We start from the raw sequence: 24,661 nt of genomic DNA on the forward strand, positions 1-24,661 counted from the left end.
TCTGATATCACCTGCACAGGACAAGTTACATGTTACACAGGACCCTTCTCTGATATCACCTGCACAGCACAAGTTACATGTTACACAGGACCCTCCTCTGATATCACCTGCACAGCACAAGTTACATGTTACACAGGACCCTTCTCTGATATCACCTGCACAGCACAAGTTACATGTTACACAGGACCCTTCTCTGATATCACCTGCACAGCACAAGTTACATGTTACACAGGACCCTCCTCTGATATCACCTGCACAGCACAAGTCACATGTTACACAGGACCCTCCTCTGATATCACCTGCACAGGACAAGTTACATGTTACACAGGACCCTTCTCTGATATCACCTGCACAGCACAAGTTACATGTTACACAGGACCCTTCTCTGATATCACCTGCACAGCACAAGTTACATGTTACACAGGACCCTTCTCTGATATCACCTGCACAGGACAAGTTACATGTTACACAGGACCCTCCTCTGATATCACCTGCACAGCACAAGTTACATGTTACACAGGACCCTTCTCTGATATCACCTGCACAGGACAATGTAAAGGATCTGCCAGGCACTGCGGGGTTAACTCCCAGAACTAATCAGTCAGCACCTGAGAATACATCCCTGAGACTGACTCCTGCTTCCACCATTCAGGCTGGCAGGCTTAGGAGTGGGAGAGCCTATCGTAACTTGGCCAGACTCAGCTAGCTCCCGCCCTCGGTCTATTTAAGCCTGCACTTCCTGTCCCTCGGTGCTTGTTATTGCTTTTGTTTCCTTCCTTGTGGTTCCTGGCCCAGCTACAGCTCCTGCTATTTTTGATCCTGCTCCATACCGACCCTGGCTTACCGACTACTCTTCTGCTTTTCGTTTTGTACCTCGCACACTCCTGGCTTGACTCGGCTCGTTCACCACTCTGGTTGCTCACGGTGTTGCCGTGGGCAACGGCCCCTTTTCCTTGCTCGTGTTCCTTGTATGTTTGTCGTGTTTGTCGTGCACTTACTGAGCGCAGGGACCGCCGCCCAGTTGTACCCCGTCGCCTAGGGCGGGTCGTTGCAAGTAGGCAGGGACAGAGTGGCGGGTAGATTAGGGCTCACTTGTCCGTCTCCCTACCCCCTGCCGTTACATAATAACAAGCCCATACCTAGTCTACCCCTGGTCCCTGACACCACTATGGATCCCCGTGAGACCCTGGCTCAGCAAATGCAGGGTCTCTCCCTACAGGTCCAGGCCCTGGCTCAGAGGGTCAACCAGCCTGATGCTACCCTGGTAGTTCCCCGCACCGCACCTCTTGAACCCCACCTCAAGTTGCCCGACCGGTTCTCAGGGGACCGGAGGACTTTTCTCTCCTTTCGGGAGAGTTGTAGGCTTTACTTTCGTTTAAAGCCTCATTCTTCAGGTTCTGAGAGCCAGCGGGTGGGTATAATTATGTCCCGGCTCCAGGAAGGGCCCCAAGAGTGGGCCTTCTCCTTGGCTCCTGACGCCCCTGAACTTTCCTCCGTTGATTGTTTCTTTTCTGCTCTCGGACTTATTTATGACGAGACTGACAGGACTGCCTTTGCCGAGAGTCAGCTTGTGACCTTAAGTCAGGGTAAGAGACCTGTTGAGGAGTATTGCTCTGACTTTCGGAAGTGGTGCGTAGCTTCTCGGTGGAATGACCCTGCCTTAAGGTGCCAGTTTAGGTTGGGTCTGTCGAATGCCCTGAAAGACCTGCTAGTTAGCTATCCCTCTTCTGACTCCCTAGACCAGGTTATGGCTTTAGCGATACGACTTGACCGACGTGTCAGGGAACGACAACGTGAACGTTTATGTGTTTTCTCCTCCGACTCCCCCATGATGCCTCCCGAAGCTCCGTTGCTTCGTTCCTCCCCGAAAGATTCAGAGATACCTATGCAACTCGGGGCCTCCGTGTCCCCCCAACAACGTAGAGAATTCCGCAGGAAGAATGGTCTCTGCTTCTACTGTGGGGACGACAAGCATCAAGTGAACAACTGTCCTAAGCGTAAGGTTGCAGCCAGAGAACTTCCGCGTCTAAGTGATCATCGGGGAGGTCACTTGGGCGCACAGGTATTTCCCGTAAATATGAAACGTACTAAGATCTTGCTTCCCTTTCAGGTCTCTTTTGGTGGTAGGTCTGCTACCGGCAGTGCTTTCGTGGATTCAGGGTCCTCTACTAATATCATGTCTGTAGAATTTGCTATGTCCCTTGCTATGCCTCTTATTGATTTGCCTAAACCTGTCCCGGTAGTGGGTATCGACGCCACTCCTCTTGCTAATGGTTATTTTACACAGCATACCCCTGTTTTTGAACTCCTTGTTGGCTCCATGCATTTGGAGCAATGCTCTGTACTGTTGATGCAGGGATTATCGTACGATTTGGTGCTAGGTCTTCCCTGGTTGCAGTTGCATAATCCTACGTTTGACTGGAATACTGGGGAGCTAACCAAATGGGGTAATGAATGTTGTACGTCATGTTTTTCTGTTAATTCTATTTCTCCCCCTAAGGAGGCGAATACGCTACCCGAGTTTGTTCAGGACTTCGCTGATGTTTTCTCTAGGGAGGCCTCCGAAGTGTTACCTCCTCATAGAGAATACGATTGCGGTATCGAATTGGTACCAGGAGCTAAGCTTCCTAAGGGTAGGATATTTAATCTTTCTTGTTCCGAACGTGAAGCTATGAGAGTGTATATCCAGAAATCCCTGGCCAAGGGTTACATTCGTCCCTCTTCTTCTCCGGTAGGTGCTGGCTTCTTCTTCGTGGGGAAGAAGGATGGTGGTCTTAGGCCATGCATTGACTACCGTAGCCTGAATAAGGTCACGGTAAGGAACCAGTATCCCCTTCCTTTGATTCCTGATCTCTTTAATCAGGTTCAGGGGGCCCAATGGTTTTCTAAATTGGATCTACGGGGGGCGTATAACCTTATTCGCATCAAAGAGGGGGATGAGTGGAAGACTGCGTTTAACACGCCCGAAGGCCATTTCGAATACCTCGTCATGCCCTTTGGGTTGTGTAATGCCCCTGCGGTCTTCCAGAATTTCATAAATGAGATTTTGAGAAATTACCTGGGGATTTTTCTGGTAGTGTACCTTGATGACATACTGGTGTTTTCCAAGGACTGGTCCTCCCACGTGGAGCATGTCAGGAAGGTGCTCCAGGTCCTTCGGGAAAATAAACTGTTTGCCAAAACCGAAAAATGTGTGTTTGGGGTACAGGAGATTCCATTTTTGGGTCAAATCCTCACTCCTCATGAATTCCGCATGGACCCCGCCAAGGTTCAGGCTGTGGCGGAATGGGTCCAACCTGCCTCCCTGAAGGCGTTACAGTGTTTTTTGGGGTTTGCTTATTATTACAGGAGATTTATTGCTAACTTCTCGGTCATCGCTAAGCCCCTTACGGACCTCACTCGCAAAGGTGCTGATCTCCTCCACTGGCCTCCTGAGGCTGTCCAGGCTTTTGAGGTCCTTAAGAAGTGCTTTGTCTCGGCCCCGGTGCTGGTTCAGCCCAACCAAATGGAGCCATTTATCGTGGAAGTTGACGCATCTGAGGTGGGAGTGGGGGCTGTCTTGTCCCAGGGTACCAGGTCCCTCACCCATCTCCGCCCCTGTGCCTACTTCTCCAGGAAGTTTTCGCCAACTGAAAGTAACTATGATATTGGCAACCGCGAACTCTTAGCCATTAAATGGGCATTTGAAGAGTGGCGCCACTTCCTGGAGGGGGCTAGGCACCAGGTAACGGTCCTTACCGACCACAAGAATCTGGTGTTCCTAGAATCTGCCCGGAGGCTAAACCCGAGACAAGCTCGATGGGCGTTATTTTTTACCAGATTCAATTTTTTGGTTACCTATAGGGCTGGGTCTAAAAATATTAAGGCTGATGCACTGTCGCGTAGCTTCATGGCCAGCCCTCCTTCGGAGGAAGATCCTGCTTGTATTTTGCCTCCAGGTATAATAATTTCCTCGATCGATTCTGATTTAGTCTCTGAAATTGCTGCTGATCAAGGTGCAGCTCCCGGGAACCTTCCTGAGAACAAGCTGTTTGTTCCCCTGCAATTCCGGCTAAGGGTACTTAGGGAAAATCATGACTCCGCACTATCTGGCCATCCAGGCATCCTGGGTACCAAACACCTCATTACCAGAAATTATTGGTGGCCTGGGTTGCCTAAAGACGTTAAGGCCTACGTCGCCGCTTGTGAGGTTTGTGCTAGGTCCAAGACTCCCAGGTCCCGACCAGCGGGCTTACTGCGTTCGTTGCCCATTCCCCAGAGACCTTGGACACATATCTCCATGGATTTTATCACCGATTTGCCTCCATCCCAAGGCAAGTCGGTGGTGTGGGTGGTGGTGGACCGCTTCAGTAAGATGTGCCACTTTGTGCCCCTCAAGAAACTACCCAACGCCAAAACGTTGGCTACCTTGTTTGTCAAACACATCCTGCGTCTCCATGGGGTCCCTGTCAATATTGTTTCGGACAGAGGGGTACAATTTGTTTCATTGTTTTGGAGAGCCTTCTGTATGAAGTTGGGGATTGATCTGTCCTTCTCCTCTGCCTTCCATCCTGAAACCAATGGCCAAACGGAGAGGACTAATCAGTCTCTAGAACAATACTTAAGGTGTTTTGTCTCTGACTGTCAATTTGATTGGGTCTCTTTCATTCCCCTCGCCGAATTTTCCCTTAATAACCGGGTCAGTAACTCGTCTGGGGTCTCTCCTTTTTTTTGTAATTTTGGGTTTAATCCACGGTTCTCCTCCGTTTCACCTGGTAGTTCCAACAATCCTGAGGTAGAGGTCGTTCATCGGGAACTGTGCACAGTCTGGGCCCAGGTTCAGAAAAACCTAGAGGTGTCCCAGAGCGTACAAAAAACTCAGGCTGATAAAAAACGTTCTGCTAACCCCCTGTTTATGGTCGGGGATCTGGTGTGGTTGTCGTCTAGGAACTTGCGTCTCAAGGTTCCGTCCAAGAAGTTTGCTCCCCGGTTTATTGGGCCGTATAAGGTCATTGAGGTCCTCAATCCTGTCTCCTTCCGGCTGGAGTTACCCCCGTCTTTTCGGATACACGACGTGTTTCATGCCTCCCTCCTCAAACGCTGCTCCCCGTCCTTGGCTCCCTCGAGGAGACCTCCTGTTCCCATCCTCACCCCGGAGGGGGTGGAATTCGAGGTGGCCAGGATTGTGGACAGCAAGATGGTCCAAGGCTCCCTCCAGTACCTGGTCCATTGGAGAGGATACGGGCCCGAGGAGAGGACTTGGGTACCCGCCCGGGATGTTCACGCTGGGGTATTGGTCAGGAGGTTCCACCTGCGTTTCCCCAGTAAGCCAGGTCCACTTAGAAAGGGTCCGGTGGCCCCTCATAAAAGGGGGGGTACTGTAAAGGATCTGCCAGGCACTGCGGGGTTAACTCCCAGAACTAATCAGTCAGCACCTGAGAATACATCCCTGAGACTGACTCCTGCTTCCACCATTCAGGCTGGCAGGCTTAGGAGTGGGAGAGCCTATCGTAACTTGGCCAGACTCAGCTAGCTCCCGCCCTCGGTCTATTTAAGCCTGCACTTCCTGTCCCTCGGTGCTTGTTATTGCTTTTGTTTCCTTCCTTGTGGTTCCTGGCCCAGCTACAGCTCCTGCTATTTTTGATCCTGCTCCATACCGACCCTGGCTTACCGACTACTCTTCTGCTTTTCGTTTTGTACCTCGCACACTCCTGGCTTGACTCGGCTCGTTCACCACTCTGGTTGCTCACGGTGTTGCCGTGGGCAACGGCCCCTTTTCCTTGCTCGTGTTCCTTGTATGTTTGTCGTGTTTGTCGTGCACTTACTGAGCGCAGGGACCGCCGCCCAGTTGTACCCCGTCGCCTAGGGCGGGTCGTTGCAAGTAGGCAGGGACAGAGTGGCGGGTAGATTAGGGCTCACTTGTCCGTCTCCCTACCCCCTGCCGTTACAGACAAGTTACATGTTACACAGGACCCTTCTCTGATATCACCTGCACAGCACAAATTACATGTTACACAGGACCCTTCTCTGATATCACCTTCACAGGACAAGTTACATGTTACACAGGACCCTCCTCTGATATCACCTGCACAGCACAAGTTACATGTTACACAGGACCCTTCTCTGATATCACCTGCACAATTCTGGCATCCATTGAATTTGTGAGTATTTGGACATTTTCTGCTGAATATCTTTGCAGGATGTCAGAATCGCCTCCCAGAGCTTCTGTTTTGATGTGAACTGCCTCCCACCCTCATAGATATTTTGCTTGAGGATGCTCCAAAGGTTCTCAATAGGGTTGAAGTCAGGGGAACATGGGGGCCACACCATGAGTTTCTCTCATTTTATGCCCATAGCAGCCAATGACACAGAGGTATTCTTTGCAGCATGAGATGGTGCATTGTCATGCATAAAGATAATTTTGCTACGGAAGGCACGGTTCTTCTTTTTGTACCACGGAAGAAAGTGGTCCGTCATAAACTCTACGTACATTGCAGACACCGTCAGGGACCCTAAAGGGGCCTACCAGCTCTCTCCCCATGATTCCAGCCCAAAACATGACTCCGCCATCTCCTTGCTGACGTCGCAGCCTTGTTGGGACATGGTGGCCATTCACCAACCATCCACTACTCCATCCATCTGGACCATCCAGGGTTGCACGGCACTCATCAGTAAACAACACGGTTTGAAAATTAGTCTTCTTGTATTTCTGAGCCCACTGCAACCGTTTCTGCTTGTGAGCATTGTTTAGGGGTGGCCGAATAATAGCTTTATGCACACTTGCAAACCTCTGGCGGATCCTACACCTTGAGGTTCGCGGGACCCCAGAGGCACCAGCGGCTTCAAATACCTGTTTGCTGCTTTGCAAAGGCATTTTAGCAGCTGCTCTCCTAATCCTATTAATTTGTCTGGCAGAAACCTTCCTCATTATGCCTTTATCTGAACTAACCCGTCTGTGCTCTGAATCAGCCACAAATCTTTTCACAGTACGATGATCACGCTTAAGTTTTCTTGAAACATCCAATGTTTTCATACCTTGTCGAAGGTATTGCACTATTTCACGCTTTTCGGCAGCAGAGAGATCCTTTTTCTTTCCCATATTGCTTGAAACCTATGGCTGCTTAATAATGTGGAACGTCCTTCTTAAGTTGTTTTCCTTTGATTGGGCACAGCTGGCAAACTAATTATCACAGGTGTCTGAGATTGATTACAATGATCCAAAGAGCCCTAAGACACAGACACTATACCAGCCATGAGTTTCATTGAAAAACTAATAATTAAATGTTTATGACACTTAAATCCAATGTGCATAATAATGTGGAACACGGTCTAAATAGATGTGTTTTCAGGGCACGTTTGAAACTGTGGATATTGGGAATTAATCTGATTGTCTGGGGTAGCACATTCCAGAGGACGGGTGCAGCACGAGAAAAATCTTGGAGACGGGATTGGGAGGTACCGATTATGGAGGATTTTAATCTAAGGTCGTTGGCAGAACGTAGGGTTCGAGTGGTAGACAGAGATGAGGAAGGAGATGTGAGGAGGTGCAGCACTGGGGAGAGCGTCGTGGGTGAGAGGAATAAGTTTGAATTTTACAAACCACATCTGATCAACCACGCCACATTACAAGCCACATCTGATCAACCACGCCACATTACAAGCTACATCTGATCAACCACGCCACATTACAAGCTACATCTGATCAACCATGCCCCATAACAAGCCACATCTGATAAACCACGCCCCCTTACAAGCCCCATCTGATCAACCACGCGACATTACAAGCTACATCTGATCAACCACGCCCCATAACAAGCCACATCTGATAAACCACGCCCCATTACAAGCCCCATCTGATCAACCATGCCCCATAACAAGCCACATCTAATAAACCACGCCACATTACAAGCTACATCTGATCAACCACGCCCCATAACAAGCCACATCTGATAAACCACGCCCCATAACAAGCCACATCTGATAAACCCTGCCCTGTCAAATCCAAAGTGTCCCTAGAAAATATGTGAAATCTTGGCAATTATGTGTAAAAGAGAAAAAATATCCTAACCAGTGGTGTAGCTATAGGTGGTGGTGGGGCTACAACCTGTCCTGGGGGCCCCTGTGGAGGTGGGGTGGCATCTCATGTTAATTGTTTTATATAATGATGCCACCACATAAAACAAAGGGACACTTCACTTTTTGTAGTGGAGAACGTACAATGAAGTGATTGTATACAGCGACATGTGACCGTACGGGTAATTAGGTGGAGCGCTCAGTGACATCCGGGCTCAGTAGCTTCTGGCTTCGTCTCCATTAATGCTGCTTTTTTTTACCCCCATATCTCGTAGTCCTCGTCTTATTCTTTGGTGTTTGGCGCTTTCACGCTCTGTCATAAATCTATCACCGCCATTAACCCCGTAAAGAGTTTGTTGAGCGGCTAGGACTTATTTGTTTGGTTATTCGTGTCCTTTTTGCCACACAGGGGACTTTATTTTTGTAACATTGTTATAGTGGGGTTATTTGGGTATTATAGGGTGAGGTGCAAATGCCTTTTTTTCCTGTTTGAGCTGCTATTATTTTCAGTGACATTGTCACGTACTAGAAGCTTCCTGGGTAAAAGTCTTGGCACCCTTTTATATGTTAGACCGGGGCTGATCTGGGCCACGTCGTAAGTAGCCGCTCTACACCGCGCCGGCCTCCTCTCTGGGGCTCTTGAGTTTTACTGACACCCCGTCTTCACCTGCAGCATTTTTCATACAGTACAGATACAGTATTGTCAGTCCTTAAGACGTGTTCTCTGAGGCAAATCTTATACCTAACGCAAAAAAATTATGAGCTGAATAAATGTGGAAATGTTTGATTAGTAGCTTAAGGCAAAATATGATTGTGTTTTTCTGACCCATGTGGTTGCACAGGGCTCATTAGCTACCCATGCTGAAGGGGGCACCACAGATGGCCAGACACCAGAGGCTTGTGACCACCACTTATCTTAAGATTAATTGTATAGCAGCGTTGTATACACATTGTATAGCTCGGTTATTGGAATACTATATGTATGGAGCTGCTATTAGATGAATGTATGTATACAGATATTATGTGAGCACTGTATATTGGTGGTATTGGAGCAGTGTATGGTGCTATTATTAGAGCTGTGTATGATGGTATTATATGAGCAGTGTATGGTGATTATTATTTGAGCACTGTTTGGTATTATTATGGCAGTGTATGGTGGTGTTATGTGACCAGTGTATGGTGGTATTATTAGAGCAGTGTATGGTGGTATTATTAGAGCAGTGTATGGTGGTATTATGTGAGCAGTGTATGGTGGTATAATGTGAGCAGTGTATGGTGGTATTATGTGAGCAGTGTATGGTGATATTATTGAGCACTGTATGGTGGTATTATGTGAGCAGTGTATGGTGGTATTATGTGAGCAGTGTATGGCGGTATTATTAGAGCAGTGTATGGTGGTATTATTGGAGCAGTGTATGGTGGTATTATTGGAGCAGTGTATGGTGGTATTATTAGAGCAGTGTATGGTGGTATTATTTGAGCATTGTATAGTGATTATTATTTGAGCTTTGTATGATGGTATTATGTGAGCAGTGTATGGTGGTGGTATGTGAGCAGTGTATGATGGTATTATATGAGCAGTGTATGGTGGTATTATTTGAGTAGTGTATGGTGGTATTTGAGCAGTGTATGGTGGTATTATTAGGGCACTGTATGGTGGTATTGTTATTGGGCACTGTATAGTGGTATTTGAGCACTGTATGGTGGTATTATTTGAGCATTGTATGGTGATTAGTATTTGAGCATTGTATGGTGATTAGTATTTGAGCTGTGTATGGTAGTATTATTTGAGCACTGTATGGTGGGATTATGAGAGCATTGTATGGTAATATTATTTGAGCACTGTATGGTAATATTATGTGAGCAATGTATGGTGATATTATTTGAGCAGTGTATGTTGATATTGAGCAGGGTATGGTGATATTATTTGAGAACTGTATGTTGATATTATTGAGCACTTTATGGTGGTATTATTTGAGCACTGTATGGTGGTATTTGAGCACTATATAGTGGTATTATGCGAGCACTGTATGGTAATATTATTTGAGCAGTGTATGGTGATTTTATTTGAGCAGTGTATGGTGATATTATTTGAGCACTGTATGGTGGTATTATTTGAGCATTGTATGGTGGTATTATGTGACCACTGTAGGGTAATATTATTTGAGCACTATATGGGGTATTATTTGAGCACTGTATGGTGGTATTATTTGAGCACTGTATGGTGGTATTATTTGAGCACTGTATGGTGGTATTTACTCAAGCATTGTGTGGCTATGTATAGTTTATTATTCTTGCAGTGTGTAGTAGTGGCGGCACATTATAGCATTAGTATATAGGCAACTGTGTCACACATGGCATCATTCATTATACGGCCGGTTCTAGTGTTTATCAAATTGCCATCTACTGGATTTTAGTAATGTAAGCCTCTGTGATCGTGCTTCCGTCCTCATCCTCTTCTGTTGGAATGCTCCAAACTTTAGATCTTTGGTGAGAACGTGGTGTCCCCTTCCTAACATTCCATATTTATTATTTTCTGATGGTTCGTGTCCATACTAAGACCAGACCTACAGGTCTACTGCCATCTTGTAACCCACGTAGTACATGGACCCTTGTTTATAATCTGCATCCCACCCTGCGTTCTGAACGCTCTCTAACTGGTCACATCTCCAGCGTAACCTAAAATCCTGCAAAGATTTCTTTCCAAGGCCTGATGACTTTGTCAAAGTTGAGCTCAATCAGATGACTACATTTAGCTGCCTGGAAGAAACGCGAGAAGATTAATTCAGCTCTTTAATTTATGCCATTTCCAAATGATGTGAGCCCAGTAAAGGCATCTACCATTCAGTTCTGTAATTACGTATCGCATAATAATTGCATGTAATTTCAGGCTGGATTTGGCTTTCTGTCTCATCCTCACAATGTAGTAATCTATCCGGGGATTAAACCTGCTGCCTGGATAGGAACACGTTAGCCTGTTAGTAACAGCTCAGATTAAAATGTTGCTGTAACACAGCGTACCCTATGGGATCTGCTAACAGATCGCTAAAACCATGGGAAAAATGATGGGAGTAGTGGTTCTTAGTCTTTATAATCGCTAAGTAATACTGTAAAACTCCCACTGGTAATTGTTGTATTTGTCAGTAGTGGGCAAGGGAAGCCACAATTTTATATAGCGCCCACTATGGGACGGAAAGCCAATTGCCCAACAGTCTCTCTGCAGATAATGAAATATTGACCAGAGGTCCTGGCGTTTTCTATACACCCTCCCCCACTTCTCTGACAGTGACATATACTGCGACCCTCCGGGCGGCTCCCATTGTTGCTGTGACTGTATAGATCAGTAATTCACAACCTATTTGCCACTGAAAAATCCCTGAAAAAATGATCCTCTCCCAATGAACCCCTACAACTACGCGATCCACTAAACAAAAGCAACGAGAGTCTTCCAGGGCACCCCTAACCATGTCCAAAGAACCCCAGGATGCCATCGAACCCCGGCTGGTATACACTGGTATAGAGGAATGTACAGGTTCACATATCCCGTAAAAAAGGGCGCAGGGGTAGCGCAATCTTCTGGGAGCTCAACAGCCTGTCCTCCAGACTGATACATTTTTACCTGCACTGAAACATTGTAACAAACTATCAGGACAGGAGAGAGATTTGTGCTACTGATGTGTTTAGCTCACAGAGGATTGTCTAAACTGGGTACAATTGTAGCAAATCTTCAGCTGTGAGAAGTATTCGGTCTGTATTGGTTTTCATCCCCTGGATGTTAACCATGAATGATCCAATTCAATGACAGCAAGCGGAGATATTAACAATGCAGAAGCGTTTATTTTAGAAAGATGCAGAACTTTTTAATTAGGCGATATCTCTCTTAGAGACACTCAACGCCGCTCATAAATGACCTGTAATTGCAGTCTCCATACACTGTAACGCAATTAGTCGATGTCCGCACTACGTTGGCTGAAGCTCCTGACAGCCGTTCCAGTTTCCGCAGGTTGCTCCTTATTCGGTGCCCCCAGACAGATGAGTAGAGTAGCCGGCGCTGGGTAATTGCCGCCTCCTTACAGCGCGCACGCAAGAATTATTCTCCATTTTCCTGTTGTTTGAGCTGCTTGGATTAACATTGGTAATGAAACCTGAGTTTCACCTATTCAGCCTGGCGAGGACCCGGGGTAATCAGAACACGGACTCCCTGGCAGCGGCTGTGATCCTGCGTGGCCCGCGCCGTGTCCAAGACGTTGCGCTGCCCTTCGTCTCCAGCTGGAACCTTGAGGAACGGAGCTCCTTGTGCCCCTTCTAATCATCACTCCCATCAGATCCTCACATCACCAAATTCTAGCCGTTAACAAGCCTTAATTTCTCTCACTTTGTGAATATTTAATTCCTTCCTTTTCAACATCATTTTCAGGTTGTGTGAATCATTTTCAAAGCCCTTGCCATCCTCCTTCTACAATCATCTGCATATTTTATGAAATGGCTTGGAAGAGTCTCTGAGGTCTCTTGATAAGAATGAATCTGGCAGCTTGCTCATTAGCTGTTTACCTGGAGCGCTGGTGATTCCCCAGGAATGGAACGTCCCCCTGTAGGATTTGACTTTAGGATGTACTGAGGAATCTGAATTTGAATGCCCCCCCCCCCCCTACTAATCCTCATTATAATTTCCTATTTTAGCAGCTGGGTCGTGATGACATGGTGCCCAAAGAAAGTGAAGATGCCCAAAACATGCCCGAAATAGTCAATCAGTCTGCGCTTTTCATGAAGTTATAAGATCTCCTCCATATGAACCCTCCCTGATCTCGGACCCTCTACATCGGTCACTTTTACACTGCAGCTTGCAGTCTAAGGCTGGGTTCACACACCCTATTTACGGGCGTAATTCGGGCGTTTTAGCCCCGAATTACGTTCGAAAATACGGCTCCAAAGCTTCGGCAAACATCTGCCCATTCATTTGAATGGGTTTTATGATGTTCTGTGCCGACGGTCATTTTTTTTACGCGCCGCTGTCAAAAGACGGCGCGTAAAAAAGACGCCCGCGTCAAATAAGTGCCTGTCACTTCTTGAGACGTAATTGGAGCCGTTTTCCCATGACACAATGGAAAAACAGCTGAAATTACGTCCGTAATAGACGCGGCAAAAAAAGCCTGCACAAGCCATTACGTGTGAAATTCAGGAGCTGTTTACTCCTGAAAACAGCTCCGTAATTTCAGGCGTAACGGACGCTGCCGTGTGAACATACCCTAAGACTTGGTTCACACGAGCATGTTCGGTCCGTAAAGGAAACATGATTACGGAACGGGACAGTTGTCCTGCAGCGAGGCAGGGACTCCTAGTGTCGTACATAACTATGATGATAGGAGCCCGGCTCCCTGCACTGTGTTCGGTCCGGGACTTGCGGCCGAAATACGTTCCGTCCTTTACGGACCGAACATGCTCGTGTGAACCCAGTCTAATGCAGCGGTGTATGCACCATTGCAATACATATAGAGGTTGTAGATGGGATGCACCCCTATTCGCTACAGCTAGTGCAAAAATGGCTACCACTTGGCGCGACCATGCATTACACTGATGTTTATTTATTTGATGGGGCGCCATGTAAAGCCTGACTATACCTCCAGCAACGAGGATGGACACTTACCAAGTACCGCTGATCTTGGGGTTCCCAGAAGTGGCCAACCAGTCCAGGGCCCATCCCCAGGCTCCACGTGTTGCTTCATTTCCATCCATGCAATGGGGAGGCAGCACTTCCAGCCAAATCACGCCCCTATCCAGATGAGCAATACGTAACTGTAGGATCGCTCCCGTTCCTCTGCGATACCTACCCTTTAACCCTTTCGCTACCAGGATAATTTTTGAGCAACACAAATAAAACCATAATTATGGTAGACAAATGGCACATTGTAAAAATGCAACCCGGCAATGAATAATCATTGGCGCCTTCATGCAATTTTGCATTAAAGAATAGTATTTTTGTAAAAAACAAAACAAAAACATTCAAGTTCATTTTTGGGGCTAAAATCTGACCCAAGCAAAACCTACTAAAAAAAAGAAAAACAGTCCAGCATGTGCGGAGTTCATACACGTCACTTATGTCTACCACCAGATATCTTTATATATTCACCAGAACTGAATAGACCACAAGTCTCCGATCCAGATGTCGATAGGAATCCGAGTCACAAAGTCAATTAAAGTCCTGATGAGGGGAGGGGAGTTATATGTGCAACTGCTCATCGTCTCACCCCTTTAGTAGATGTAAAATAAGATCTCACCCCCCTTAATATGATAGAGAGCACGTGTAAGGCTTCGTTCACATCTGCGTCAGGGTCCCGTTATGGCGTTCTGTCGGAGCTTTCCGTCATCACGGGACCATAGATTTCCGTTTGCATCACCGTTGATTTCAATGGTGACGGATCCGGTGCAAATGGTTTCCATTTGCGTCGTTTTGACGGAATGAATAGCGCCGTCGCCTACGGTATTGATTCTGTCAAAATGCCGGAACCCTTGCACAACCGAGACAAACGGAAACCATTTGCACCGGATCCGTCACCATTGAAATCAATGGTGATGCAAACGGAAACCTATGGTTTCCGTTTGTCTCAGTCAGGGTCCGTTCTGATGGGAAGCTCCAACGGAACGCTAGAACAGGACCCTGACGGATATGTGAACGAAGCCTAATCCCTGATTGATAAGAGGGGTGATAAGATGATGAGAGGTTAATGTATCCCCCCGGGGCCACTGGAGACAGTACAGGGGGAGATGACCTTATAACGCCATTATCTTTCTTTCTGATGTCACTTGCACCTTCCCCCTCCCTTACGGTAAAAGGCCTTTTGCGCGGGGGAGATATTGTTTAAAATATTGTAAGATCGAGTAATAGTTGGCAACCATTGGCCGGTGTAAACATGCGCAGCGATTGCACGGAGAGAAATAGCTTGTTGCTGGTAGAATATTTGATGATATCTCCTGGTCATTACCAGGCGAGGGGAAAGACGAGCGATCTCAAAAGCTATGGAATGAATGAAAAAACGTGCGATTATTGTTACATGTGAATGCTGGTCTTATAACTCACTATATCTGCGATTGGCACTCGGTTTTACAAATTTACCTCCATACGTAAAAGGACCCGAACGCAGAACCACGAAGAAAAACTTGTCATTTGTCTCTCCAAAGTGCTGCGCCCCAAACATTGCATCTAGAATATTGAGCCATGGGCTTTAGGTCTCATGCACACGGCCGAGTGGTTTTGTGGGCCGCAAAACCACGGAGCTGTTGTGGTCCATTTGTCTGCAACAAAATTTTTGGTTGTGCGTCCGCGTGTCAATAGGATTCACGGATCCGCAGCAAATAAAACAAATAATGTTGCCATTTTGTGAAGCCGCAAATCCGAAAGGTAATGTGACTTGTCCTGAGTATTTGGGGCCCCTGCACAGATCCGTGAACATCACAGTCGTGTGCCTGGGGCCATAAAAATGAATAGGTCTGTGTGCTGTGCGCAAAATTGTGCATAGCTCACGGACAAAAAACTACGGTCGTGTGTATGAGACTTTAATACGATACCAAGATCTAATCTCATGCCCTATATTCGAGCCACCGCGAGCGTTTGAAGTCATGACGTATTACACACGTCCTTGGCAGTGAAATTATGAATTCGGATGTGGCGTTCATATGGCGTATTTTTCGCTGCAGAGAATTCCTCCATGCTGTCGGCAAAATATTATGCAAAATATGCAACAAAAATTTGTGCCAAAATTGTGATTTTGTGTGTTATTTTTTACGCCATTTGTGAATTCACCCTCCACATTGTGAGCCCCACCGGAGGCTCAAGGGCCCAAATGCAAAACCTGTAGCCCCCAGCGACCATGTGCCATTTATAATACTGGTGTCTGTGAGCCCCATCAGGCATCAAGATACTGCTGCTACCTCTGCACCCCCATAACTATGTCCCTGAGCCCCACTGAGGACAGTCATTACCTCTGTACAGCACTGCGGAATATGTGGGAGCTGTATAAGCAACGTAAAATAGATACATAATGAGATGCCATAAAGCGCTTCCATTATTCCAGCAGTTTGCTGCTGGTCTGTGCTTCTGCCCCCCTATATTCAGTGGTCTTGTGGGCACTGCACGCCTGATACCCGCGGCGCCCCTGACCCCTCCGCATCTGCTGAATACCTTTCCTGCCGCCAGAAATGAATAATGTAATAATGTAACGCACTGCAAATCAAATGGTTACAATGCTGCCCCCCGATCCCTGAGACCCGCCCCACGCCGGCTCCACTTACCATATCCGCGGCCGAGGCGGGAGCTGAACTCACAACAGCTGTAATTCCGAGACTAAACAATTGCTCCTTAATAAATCTCACTTTTACGAAGCGGATAACACAAGCTGCTATTAATCACACAGGGGTCCCCCTGGTATTTTGAGAAGTGATGAGCCTGCCAATTCCTGTTCTTTACTTTGTATGCAAATGATAAATTATAAATGAAAAATTCAGGGGCGGCTGTGGGGGAGGGGACAGGGGGGGCTTCAATGACAGGATGAAATAAAAAACAGAACTATCCTTGGACAAGATATTGTGACTTTCTCCAGAATAAATTGTTGGCCTCGCACAGGAATGATAAAACCGTTGTATAATGCATAAGCAAAGTGTAATAATAATTAATGAGCGTCTCCTGATTAATAACGCTCATCAGGGCGCAATCCGGACAGACGCTGTCCTTGTCACTGTGATTAAAAAAGAGACTTTACAGGGAAAAAAAAAAGAGCAAAAAGACCTGAAGACTCTGTCACCCGGCACCATAAATATTAGATGAGGGACCTGCTCGTTAACCTTGAAAACAAATTGTCACTTTCTTAACGGGGCAAATCGTGCAATTCAGCAAATAAGTCGCCTCATGGCTCCCAACGAAACAGACGGAGAGAAGGATGACCTTCTGTAATCACTGTCCTGTTTATGGAGCTTTCCTGGCACTGATGACTGTCCTGTTTATAGAGCCTCCCAGATCTGATCACGGTCCTGTTTATGGAGCAGGTTAGAATCACTGTCTTTTATTTGTTGGACCGCCCAGATCTGTTTACTGTCCTGTTTATGGAGCCTCTTGGATCTGATGACTGCCCTGTTTTATGTGACCTCCCAGATCTGATCACCAACTTGTTAATGGAGCCACCCAAATTTGATCACTGTCCTGTTTATGGAGCAGAAGGTTGGAATTGCTGTCATGTTTTTGGATCGCCCAGATCTGATAAGTGATTCGAATCTGCGGCAACATAAACAGGACACTGATCATATTTGAGTGGCTCCGTTAACAGGTCAGTGATCAGATCTGGGAGGTTCCATAAACTGATCAGCCATCCGTTCCAGGCAGCTCCATAAACAGGACAGTAATTAGAACTGTGCAGTCCAAAAACTTGACACTGTCCTGTTTATGAAGCTGCCTTGATCTGATGACTGTCCTGTTTATGGAGCCTCCTGTATCTAACCCAAATCTGATTACTGTCCTGTCTCTGGAGCCGCAGCTTCGAATCACAGTAATTATTTTTTTTGTGAGCCCAGATTTGATAACTGTCCCCTTTTTAATGATTTTATCTAAACCGTTTGAGTATAGATATGAAATACATGTAATGTATAGAATAACACTGAAGGCCAATGCTTTACTAAGGAGTAGAGGACGCAGAGGTGGCTATCATACCCGAGCCCTGGTGGCTACTGGAGTCCAGAGGTCTACCTACTACATGAGACAACAGCAGTGTTATAAATAACCAGTGCAATGGACTGATAACTGATCATTTTATGGTTGCACCATTTGCTAAATACAATATAAAGACATACGCTGGTATTAGGCTGACAGGGAGAGCAGAATGCAGGGGGGACTGGTATGGGACACTTTGGGGTTTTTGTATATACATTACATTACATTACATGTACTGATACTGAGTTACATCCTGTATTATACTCTAGAGCTGCACTCACTATTCTGCTGGTGGAGTCACTGTGTACATACATTACATTACTTATCCTGTACTGATCCTGAGTTACATCCTGTATTATACTCCAGAGCTGCACTCACTATTCTGCTGGTGGAGTCAGTGTGTACATACATTACATTACTTATCCTGTACTGATCCTGAGTTACATCCTGTATTGTACTCCAGAGCTGCACTCACTATTCTGCTGGTGGAGTCACTGTGTAAATACATTACTTATTCTGTACTAATCCTGAGTTACAGCCTGTATTATACTCCGGAGCTGCACTCACTGTTCTGCTGGTGGAGTCACTGTGTACATTACATTACTTATCCTGTACTGATCCTGAGTTACATCCTGTATTATACTCCAGAGCTGCACTCACTACTCTGCTGGTGGAGTCACTGTGTACATACAATACATTACTTATCCTGTACTCACCCTGAGTTACATCCTGTATTATACTCCAGAGCTCTACTCACTATTCTGCTGGTGGAGTCACTGTGTACATTCATTACATTACTTATCCTGTACTGATCCTGAGTTACATCCTGTACTGATCCTGAGTTATATACTGTATTATACTCCAGAGCTGCACACACTATTCTGCTGGTGGAGTCACTGTGTACACACATTACATTACTTATTCTGTACTGATCCTGAGTTACATCCTGTATTATACTCCAGAGCTGCACTCACTATTCTGCTGGTGGAGTCACTGTATACAAACATTACATTACTTATCCTGTACTGATCCTAAGTTACATCCTGTATTATACTCCAGAGCTGCACTCACTATTCTGCTGGTGCAGTCACTGTGTACATACATTACATTGCTTATCCTGTACTGATCCTGAGTTACATCCTGTATTATACTCCAGAGCTGTACTCACTATTTTGCTGGTGGAGTCACTGTACATACATTACTTATCCTGTACTGATCCTGAGTTATATCCTGTATTATACTCCAGAGCTGCACTCACTATTCTGCTGGTGGAGTCACTGTGTACATACATTACATTACTTATCCTGTACTGATCCTGAGTTACATCCTGTATTATACTCCAGAGTTGCACTCACTATTCTGCTGGTGGAGTCACTGTGTACATACATTACATTACTTATCCTGTACTGATCCTGAGTTACATCCTGTATTATACTCCAGAGCTGCACTCACTATTCTGCTGGTGGAGTCACTGTGTACATACATTACATTACTTATCTTGTACTGATCCTGAGTTACATCCTGTATTATACTCCAGAGCTGCACTCACTATTTTGCTGGTGGAGTCACTGTGTATATACATTATTTATCCTGTACTGATCCTGAGTTACATCCTGTATTATACTCCAGGGCTGCACACACTATTCTGCTGGTGGAGTCACTGTGTACATACATTACATTACTTATCCTGTACTGATCCTGAGTTATATCCTGTATTATACCCCAGAGCTGCACTCACTATTCTGCTGGTGGAGTCACTGTGTACATATATTACATTACTTATCCTGTACTGATCCTGAGTTACATCCTGTATTATACTCCAGAGCTGCACTCACTATTCTGCTGGTGGAGTCACTGTGTACATACATTACATTACTTATCCTGTACTGATCCTGAGTTATATCCTGTATTATACCCCAGAGCTGCACTCACTATTCTGCTGGTGGAGTCACTGTGTACATATATTACATTACTTATCCTGTACTGATCCTGAGTTACATCCTGTATTATACTCCAGAGCTGCACTCACTATTCTGCTGGTGGAGTCACTGTGTACATACATTACATTACTTATCCTGTACTGATCCTGAGTTATATACTGTATTATACTCCAGAGCTGCACACACTATTCTGCTGGTGGAGTCACTGTGTACACACATTACATTACTTATTCTGTACTGATCCTGAGTTACATCCTGTATTATACTCCAGAGCTGCACTCACTATTCTGCTGGTGGAGTCACTGTGTACACACATTACATTACTTATTCTGTACTGATCCTGAGTTACATCCTGTATTATACTCCAGAGCTGCACTCACTATTCTGCTGGTGGAGTCACTGTATACAAACATTACATTACTTATCCTGTACTGATCCTAAGTTACATCCTGTATTATACTCCAGAGCTGCACTCACTATTCTGCTGGTGCAGTCACTGTGTACATTACATTACATTACATTACATTACTTATCCTGTACTGATCCTGAGTTACATCCTGTATTATACTCCAGAGCTGCACTCACTATTCTGCTGGTGGAGTCATTGTGTACATACATTACATTACTTATCCTGTACTGATCCTGAGTTATATCCTGTATTATACTCCAGAGCAGCACTCACTATTCTGCTGGTGGAGTCACTGTGTACATACATTACATTGCTTATCCTGTACTGATCCTGAGTTACATCCTGTATTATACTCCAGAGCTGTACTCACTATTTTGCTGGTGGAGTCACTGTACATACATTACTTATCCTGTACTGATCCTGAGTTATATCCTGTATTATACTCCAGAGCTGCACTCACTATTCTGCTGGTGGAGTCACTGTGTACATACATTACATTACTTATCCTGTACTGATCCTGAGTTACATCCTGTATTATACTCCAGAGTTGCACTCACTATTCTGCTGGTGGAGTCACTGTGTACATACATTACATTACTTATCCTGTACTGATCCTGAGTTACATCCTGTATTATACTCCAGAGCTGCACTCACTATTCTGCTGGTGGAGTCACTGTGTACATACATTACATTACTTATCCTGTACTGATCCTGAGTTACATCCTGTATTATACTCCAGAGCTGCACTCACTATTTTGCTGGTGGAGTCACTGTGTATATACATTATTTATCCTGTACTGATCCTGAGTTACATCCTGTATTATACTCCAGGGCTGCACTCACTATTCTGCTGGTGGAGTCACTGTGTGCATACATTACATTACTTATCCTGTACTGATCCTGAGTTACATCCTGTATTATACTCCAGAGCTGCACTCACTATTCTGCTGGTGGAGTCACTGTGTACATACATTACATTACTTATCCTGTACTGATCCTGAGTTATATCCTGTATTATACTCCAGAGCTGCACTCACTATTCTGCTGGTGGAGTCACTGTGTACATACATTACATTACTTATCCTGTACTGATCCTGAGTTACATCCTGTATTATACTCCAGAGCTGCACTCACTATTTTGCTGGTGGAGTCACTGTGTATATACATTATTTATCCTGTACTGATCCTGAGTTACATCCTGTATTATACTCCAGGGCTGCACTCACTATTCTGCTGGTGGAGTCACTGTACATACATTACATTACTTATCCTGTATTGATCCTGAGTCACATCCAGTACCTTATACTCCAGAGCTGCACTCACTATTTTGCAGGTGTCAGAGGTCAAATCTCGCTCTGGTGATTTTCATTCTGGGAAGTATTCCCCTTTACACCAGACGCTGTGACATCATCTGATGTAGAAATGATAGGGGTTGGTCTGTCAACAAATCTGTTGACTGTTTCCAATGACAACCAGCAGAATTGTGTATGCAGAAACATGATGGATTTCCCGGCAGTCGCTATTTCACCCATTCTACACTAAAATCACTAGTTTTGTGATGGTCCTAGAAAATAAGGTCTCATCAATATGCTGTTTTTAATGTTTGATTACAACTCCTTGTCCCCTGTTATCATACAATATCTTCCTCTATATCGCGGTTATTTTCAGTAACTTACATTGTGATCCCCTGAATTCCATCTTTGCTCCTAATTGGCTTATCATGTGACCTCAAATTTACTGCTGAGCAACAGAGAATGGGATTGGTTAATGCCCTTCCTGAACTCCTTTACAAGCTCCACCCCTAAGACTCGTTCAGAAAGGGACAATCTTATACATACCTAATATTAATTTCCTAACAAATGGCGCAATGGTCAACAATTGAGAGGAGATGTTATAAGATTACATTGACTGCTTAAAACCAGCAACACTTGACCTGTGATCCGGTCAAAGCACAAGCAACCTGTCTGACAACCACATTCCCGAGCCCACAATTCTCTCTGTGGCAAACTCCTCCCCTTTCCCAATAAGCTCAACCCCAGGATTTGTTTTCCTGACAATACAGACGTATTAAGTGGTGCACGTTCCTTTGGCGCGCCCTATAACCCGACACAATGCTGGATTTGCCTGCCATTCATTACCAATGAGAATCTTCTAGAACACATAAGTCTATGACAGACCCTCCCGCAGCTTATAATACCGCCATCCGCTGCTCTTTCATCACCCATGTGAGAGGTGCTGAATCCGGCGCCCCAGCCAGGAACACCCATATAGCTGGCCCCATGCCCACGGCAGATGGAGGAGCGAGAAAATAAGCAGACAATGCACATTTAATACTGAGATCTGGATGAGGAAAGATCCTCGCAGTGTTACAACAATGCGGAGCGCTGGTAGGATGTGCCTGGAATTATGCAAACACCGAGGTCTCGGCAAGGAGGAATTTGTCACCCAAAGGTGTTTATGCAAGTCCTTAAAATAGACTGCATAGTAATTAGTTTTCGGTGCATTTATTTTCATGTCTGGGTGTCGCAGGATGAAGTTCACAAAGTTGCTGAGCCGAAGACAAAGCCTCGTGTTCTCCTCTATATCATATCACAGATCATATATTCATCCCAAGATTTATACTACCGTTGTCCTCAGGGCTGGGGGGGGGGGGGGGGGGTCGTATTTTTGTTCATTTTGGAAGCACAAAGAAACTCTGCAATAACCTGTGTTCCCGAGAGAACTTCCCTGTGCTGACAAATGTTCCAGTTCTCTAAACGCTGGTTCACACCGGCAGATTTCTGTCCACAACGAGCGCCGATCGACGATCTAACAAGTCGGTCGGCGCCCTTTTACACAAGCCGAAGGTTTAATTTTTGGGGACATACAGTTAATACGATCATTCGGTCCCTATCATTTTGCATTATTGTCAGCAGAAGATCCCCGGATTACACGGGAAGACGCGCTACCGACAACGATGATTTTGCAGCCCGCATAAACGATGTGATCAGCCGACGATTGAGCGTTTGCTTGATGGACCGCTGATCGCTGCCCTATTTAGAGTATGTTCACATAGGTTATTTTCAGACGTTTTTCGGGCCGTAAACGCCCAGAAAAACGGCTGAAAAAATGAAAGCTAAACGCCTCCTAACATCTGCCCATTGATTTTAATGGGAAAACCGGCGTTTTTTTTTACGTGGCCGTTTGAAAATACATCATGTAAAAAATCGCCCTGTAAAAAGAAGCGCATGGCACTTCTTGAGCCGTTTTTCATTGTGTCAATAGAAAAAGCGCTCCAAAAAACGGACGCCAAAAAGCACATCAAAAAAACGTTTCATGCTTAAACGTCTGAAAATCAGAGGCTGTTTTGCCTTGAAAATATCTCTGTGTTTTAAAGCCGTTTTGCGTGTGAACGTAGCCTTACACGAGCCAATAATATGGATAGGACAATTATTGGTCTTTTGTAAATGGGATTTTAGTCTACATAGTATTTTGCTGGTTAAGCAGCAGTTTGTGCTCCAGAGAGGCTCTTCTGTAACCAGGGACAAGAAATCTCAGCCGTTGTCGGCCATCTTGGAGGCTATGGAGAACAGTCTTTTGTCACCTGGTCATAGTTTTGCTATATGAAGAGTTTTCTTATGGTATATAAGTTATTGTGGCAACGATATGCATTGTAATAAGTGAACCACGAGAATGAATCTCTATAATATGTAGACTGCTGCCCCTAACACTGCAGGAGAAAAAGTGGAAACAAAAACGGTGTATAATATATATATATAGGGTACGTTCTATAGAGAATGTCATGTGACAATAAGTTCTGCAACTTTTTAATGACCGTTTCAATTCTTCACTATTTTCAAGGTCTCTGCTTGCTGTCAGGAAATTAAAACCTTTTATATTTCATGGATAGAAACCTGTGCTGATCAAATACTTTTCAGAGCTGAGAGGTCGTTACAGTGCATAAGTGTAAATAATCTGAACACTGCAGTAGCACAGTATCCTCTCCTGTCCTGAACTCCAGGCTGATGGATCTGACATACACTGTGAACATGTTCTGGACAGGTTTTCAGCCTCTTGATGTAAATGTTGACGTTCACTGACAGCAAGCGGAGATCTTGAAAAACTTTTTCTATTATTATTATTATTATTATTATTATACAATGATTAAGCTTTATTTACAGTGCTGAACCCTTTAAGCGAGCAGTTGTACTAATTCTAAGCTATGTTTTCGTAGGAGGTTGCAGCGGGTCAGCGGAGAGAAGCTGAATACTTTTGGGGGTCACCCCGATCTTTCCACACTGTGATACAATGTAACAAAGGAGCCAGGTGTGCAGTGATACAGTCTCATCCTCTCTGTCTGTACTGGAAGTTGAGCCCGTTTTATCTTCTTCTTGCTCATGAAAATGAAGAATCATTGAAATATATTACCCATGAAGTACAGGTAAAATTGAGAATGCCACGGGTAGTAATTCTTGCATTATCACTGGTCATTTGACCTAATTTATACAAATCCAATTACATCCTGCCTTCTGCTAGGAATATAGAGAACATTACCATTGCAGCGAGAACCATTTCAGGTCACAAGCT

At 45.2% G+C, this 24,661-nt stretch overlaps 1 protein-coding gene across 1 annotated transcript in view; it reads left to right on the forward strand.

Moving 5' to 3' along the window:
• The window catches only part of TSHZ2 (teashirt zinc finger homeobox 2), an 863,437-nt gene that overhangs the window by 642,356 nt on the left and 196,420 nt on the right, over positions 1 to 24,661 (forward strand). The window contains exon 9 of the transcript XR_012851541.1: positions 24,309 to 24,515. The gene's annotated coding sequence lies outside the window, so the exon portion shown is untranslated. The remainder of the gene's footprint in view (positions 1 to 24,308; positions 24,516 to 24,661) is intronic.

The sequence above is a fragment of the Rhinoderma darwinii genome, chromosome 13, assembly GCF_050947455.1.
Source record: "Rhinoderma darwinii isolate aRhiDar2 chromosome 13, aRhiDar2.hap1, whole genome shotgun sequence".
In the NCBI taxonomy this organism is placed as follows: domain Eukaryota; kingdom Metazoa; phylum Chordata; class Amphibia; order Anura; family Rhinodermatidae; genus Rhinoderma; species Rhinoderma darwinii.